Source organism: Sinocyclocheilus anshuiensis, unplaced genomic scaffold, assembly GCF_001515605.1.
Source record: "Sinocyclocheilus anshuiensis isolate Anshui unplaced genomic scaffold, SAMN03320099.WGS_v1.1 scaffold1442, whole genome shotgun sequence".
NCBI classification, from domain to species: Eukaryota; Metazoa; Chordata; class Actinopteri; order Cypriniformes; family Cyprinidae; genus Sinocyclocheilus; species Sinocyclocheilus anshuiensis.
This window is the reverse complement of record NW_015558616.1, coordinates 134,290-140,158: the sequence shown is the minus strand read 5'-3', so window position 1 is coordinate 140,158 and position 5,869 is coordinate 134,290. Positions and strand designations below refer to the sequence as shown.

Below are 5,869 nucleotides of genomic sequence, written 5' to 3'. Positions count from 1 at the left end.
TTTATATATATATATATATATATATATATATATATATATATATATATTATATAGTTTTTCCATACCATAATACAGTGATAGTAATACCCTAGTAGTCTGATATGAATACTGTATGATTATCATATACATCTATAGATCATAGATTAGAAAAAACATTCTGACAAAAAATTGTTACTATGGCAAAATGATAAGCATTTAATGCAGACACTCAGTTTTGCTCAAAACTGAAATGTTTAATATCGCACATATTGTATTATGATTTGTTTAGTAAAACTTTTTCAGTCATCAGGTCACGTGCTCACCTAATGCAGTTCTGACTCAGAACTTCTGAGGATCCGCATCACAGTCGATGTTGCACATGAATCTCTCCCTGTGCAACCAGCCCATTATCCAGCGCAGAAACTGGGACTAATAAAGACACAAGCCCGATTAAGCCTATATTTGAGACACTCATGTGCAGTTGAATGACTGAATCTAGGGCAACAAGTTGTTTCACTTCCGTGTTCACACTGCGTATCAGCTCCTCGATCAGTGACGTCACACGCAAGCTCCAGTCATAATCGTATCGTATGTATGAGTTTATTGGCTTTATTTGATGTTGATAGTGTTTTGTCTGGTACATACAAGGAGAAACTTAAATAAACATGTGCGCGATTATTTGAGTAGACCAAGGAGTGTAACGCATTTAACTTTGACAGGTGTAACGTGTAACAGCTATTTGCACGTTTCAAACACAGGTGTAATTTTTTTTATCCACTACAGTTGTTCAGATTGAGAAATCTACTGGTTGTTCTTAAACAGTGTGAATTAATGTCAAGTGCAATGTGCGCTTTTGGGTTGTGTTGTTGTAAAGCTAAAAACAGTTTATGATTTTTATTGTGGAAATCATATTTATTTGTTCAAAACAATTATTAACCACCCTAATATTATACCATGTGGGTATATTAGCACATCGTTTGATACTGAAAGATGGAGCGGTCCCAGCTATAAAAGATCCCGGTCATGATTCAGAACTGCAGAAGGTAAGTGAAACTGCATCAAATGTCTGTGTTTTGTTGGCATTTGGAGCTCAAGTGCTTGTCAATCTTTAGCTCCACCCACGGCGCGCCTCCAGGAGCTCGGCTGTTTCCGGAGAGAATCTTAAAGGGGTCATATGATGCTGCTTGACCCCTTTAAAGCTGTATCTTTCTTTAATAAATATGATAAAACTAAAGACTTTTTGGAGATATGAAGGATGCAGTACTACTCTATAGGTTGGGTGAAACTGTATGTGTTATGTCCCCTTTAAACAAGGGAACCTTTGATTCGGTTGATGCTATTCTGTCATTTAACATCCGTGAACATGATCACAAAACAAATTGTTAGCAATTAGCAATGCAGTAAGAGTGTTTGCTGAACACTCTTCATCTTTTCTAATTAATTTCCCAACTATCGATTTACTTGAATTTATTCACTGTAATCAGATGTACATTTTCTTTCATAGGTGTAGGAAAATAAAGATCTCTTGCAGAATGCACTTGTCAGAGCATCTATGCACAATGTATCACACAGTCCATAATCTGGCATGACTTTAATATGGAATTCTGCATTTCCTTGCTGTCTGTGCCTGAAAATGGACTGTTTTGGGGAAACAAAGTCTGACCTTTTTTCCAAATGTCAAGAGTTGGGGTAACAGTATATCAACTTCAATGTTTTACAAAGCGGGGCAGGCATGGTAAAAACAATTTATCACTCACAGTAGTTTCTATCAAAGCCAAAGCAATGGTGCAAAGGCCTCCAAATGTCAGAGTTCAGTTTTTCTTGGGCTTCTTGATGGATGGACCAGTCAGTGGGTCTGGTAACAAAACTGGTTTCAGTAGTGTGGCAGGATCTGGGTTTGCAACAGTGATAGATTCTTCCACTTTTTGATGTTTGTTCTATTGCACAGAAGGAACTGCCTATCTCCACCTCAGCTGTGTTTTTCAAAGGATGGATTGTGGAGGTCCATAGCCCACTAATTTCTTCCTGGGGCACAAATGCCTATCCATCACATTCCATTTAGCCACTGTGCCATTTAATTGAACAGGTTGTCACCTCTGGCTTATGTACAGACATGTTATGAAATAAAGGATAAAAATGGAAAGGAGTCAGGGAGACCAGGAGGGATTGGTGGGAGGCTTTTCAGTGTGGTATGTCAGTTTTTAGTGTGTCTTTTATTGTAGTTCGTAAGATCTGACTTATCAGGATCTTTTGATAAAACAGCCTGCAACTTTAGCAGATGAAATATGTTTGATTTATATTATATTTAAGGGTTGAGAGCACTGGCAATTCGTAATTACCTTTTCATAGGCCTTTCCTGGTCTTTGTGAATTTGTAATATTTCACTGCTTGTTAAGCCATTAGATGAAGCTGGTTGTACCAAACTAATATTGGAAGGTAGTTGCAACACCACCGTCCTTCTTAGTGCTCCTCTCCTTTATAAAAATGCCTGTCAAATGTGCGACTTGAGAAATTATGGTCCTAATTATAATCTTAGTGTTGGGTTGCTTTGAAAATGGTTTCCAATAATGGTTTGTTTTTTATTACTCTCAAACATTATTAACAATGATCTCATAGCAACTCCTTCACCGAGGAGTTACAAGGCTGAGGTGAGAGAGCTTTAGTGTATTTTGAGAAAATCAATTTTAATATTGTGATCAATACATGATCCTGATTGCAGTCCTCCAAAGCACTGTGGAGTGAGTAGAAATTACCTTCTTGAACGGTATGATTACTGTACTATAATAGTGTGGCCTTTTACAATCTACTTTTTGTAAAGACTGAATGATCTTTTGCTCTTGAAGTAATTAGATAGAACTGCTAATTACTGCAGTATTGCTGGTAAATAGGACACGGTGAAATCAATGACCCGCAAGAGTGGTGGTGTAATCCTTAAAGAAATTTAGGAATCTACCTCCCTTCTCACTTCTCTTGGCAAGAGGAAAATCCAAGGAGCTTTTCAATCTGATGGGTTTTTGTTGGAGTGCGTTGTGTGTTTACTTTGACGTTTAGAATAGACCTCTTTAATGAACATTTAAATGATATAAGATCCATACTAAATTACTACAAAATAATCCTTTAGTTTATTGGTTTCTTAGACAATGGCCAATGCAAAATTCTTGAGAAAGTTTGAATTCCTCTCACCCCTGTCATATAAAGATTCACACGGCACAGTTGACTTGTTGGATCAAATTGCCTAATCCAGGCTTCAGCATTCTGGTGTTTTTCTCCAGTGCACTCCATTGAGGATTGTCCTATTGCACTAAATGAAGCCAACACAATCCATTTCCTTTTTGTTACACATGAGTTGCACACCTAGCAGCATGGGATTGCTGTGGGCTAAATTGGATCAAAATTAGTTTGCGTCCTGTTTGAACAAATCAATTTAGGGCATGTGTATGAAATGGCTCCTGCAAGACTTTATGCCGAAATTATTTTAAGTGCAAATTCATAAAACCTACAAGGCACTGCCTCTGAATGATGTTACTCTGGGACCAACTTCTAATTATTGTTTTATGGAACCATGGTAGTCGTGTGCCTTGTAGGTTTAGCAGAGAACCGTGGTGTGACCCTAAAATGCTGACTGTTTGGGACCACTAAATTCTTATTCTTTATATTTATGTCACTTCTGCCAATAATTATGAGAAGCAATATTGTGCAGAGTTGTCAGGGGAATTGCCTACTTCTGGAAGTGTACGTCAACACAACTTTTAGCTTAAGAGATTCGGCTTCATTATGTGTTATGCCTGATACAGTTTTCCTCACCTCAGACATTTACTGTCAAGAGGCGGGAAACCATCTAAGGATCTTATCTATGCACGAACAGCTTGTAACACTCCAAAGAGAAAGGAAAATTTGAAATTGCATCATATGACCCCTTTAAGTTTCGCCTAACACAATTATGGGATTTGTTCTGGGTTGTTGGCCAAAACCCGCACACAAAAAGTAGGCTAGCTATGTAGTGGAAATCTAATACTGAGAGCTGGGCCGAATGCTTGATGGATAACTGCCATATATTGTGTATTTATTTATTTACATTACAGAGCTGTGTCTGGAAAGACAAATGTAAACTCTTCCGGCATTTTTTTATGGCCAGCGGTTTAAATGAAACATTGCAGAGAGTTGTCAGGAATGCCTGTTTGGACAGTGTGCAGCTCCGTGGGCGGCAAGCAGTAAATAATGGGGTGTAGGAACTCCTTCAGCTCGATCCTTCCCTCTGGATACGGCACGTCGCTGGCCCCTGGACTGAAACGCCATCCACCATGGGTGATGAGGCAAGCCTGAGCTGCTCTACCACAGTTGTAATAAAGAGAGATGATGTGATTTTTATGATGGAGGCCCCAGCAGAGACAAATGTTGTTGATAGTGGTAATGACGGCACTGGGAGTTGAGGGTGGAGGTGGAGAAATGGTGCATGAACTCAATTCACTTGAGCCCCAGTTACATCTTTTTCCTCTCCTCCTTTCCATTCCTTTCCTCTCTCTGCATCACATTCCCTCTTTCATCTATTTGCCTCCCTTTGGGTTTGGTAACACCCTCCCCCACCCCCTGCCACTCCCATAGACTTATTACTTCCCCGTCCTTGGTAGGCAATGGTTACCGTGGCAACAAGGGCTGTTCTGTCCCCATTAGACTATCAACATTTTCTGTTAAAGAAAGTGACAAATGCAAATGATGTTATGCTGATTGTATGGATACACAAAACTGACTCTAGTTTATGTAATACAAACATATATACCATATCTTCTGCCTGCTTAGTACTAATCATTATGTTCGGGTAAATGATGAGATGGTGACTGCCTTGCACAGCTACACTGCAATTTTTTTTTTTAATCATGAAAAGATCAAATACTAGGGAAGCATGGTAAATATTTTTTTTTTGTACATTTAGATTATTGACATCATCTAATGTTTATAAAGTTCATCTTTAAGAACATGAATAATTTAAACCTTAATAATAATTTAATAAATGTAATCTTTAGCAAAGTTAAACGAAATTAAAATGCATTTGTCAAATATGCACTATGTTTTAATGCCTAAATTCACTTGTAGCATGTTGAAACTATTGATTTTAGTTTTTAGTGTTTTGTTTTTTATTAGTTCAGACAAAACAGTATCAAATAATAAAATGAAAATAGTTATTGCTTTATTGTATCAAGACATAATTTTAACATCAGTGTATGCCTAATTAATTCATATTTTCAAAACATTGCAAAAATGTTGTCATAACGTTGTTTCTCCTTACAGCATTTTTGCACCTTCATCATGTCCAACTATGCAAATCTGAATAACCAGCATATTTCCAGTGCTCTTTTATTAAGGTTATTTTATAGGGCTGGGTAAAAAATATCGATATCTCGATATTAATCGATTCTCATTTTTACAGAACAATATCGATTCTTAAATCCCAAGAATCGATTAGTCTAGCCTGTTTTCAGTTAATGAACGGAACATCGAAAGACACTTCCCATCCAATAAATCGCAATAAGCATTGTGCTTTGGTGCTTTTAATATGAAACAAAGTCCCAGGTTTCAATTTATGTCCATTGTATTGCAGTATTCAAACAATAAATGCCGTTTTGGCGCTGTTTAATGTGGAGTGACAGATCGCTGTAGCGCCTCAGATCAACAGACGCAGCAGCGCGAGGCGCACGTGAACTGATCATCTCCTCAACATTAATACCAGCTTCAGCTTCAGCACAAAATAAACATGTCTAAACGTCCAAAGGTAAGTTAAAAGAAAGAGTACAACTTTACAATCTGTATCCTGTCTCATGTAATCGCTCAATCAGTGTTTCAGCCGCGCAAAGACGTCAATATAACGGCTTGTAAACAATGTCACGTAACGTCA

General features: G+C 37.7%; 1 pseudogene; it reads right to left on the bottom strand.

Moving 5' to 3' along the window:
* LOC107680331 (alpha-galactosidase A-like) overlaps positions 1–387 on the bottom strand; it is a 3,692-nt pseudogene extending 3,305 nt beyond the window's left edge.
* Between the last annotated feature and the right edge of the window lie 5,482 nt (positions 388–5,869).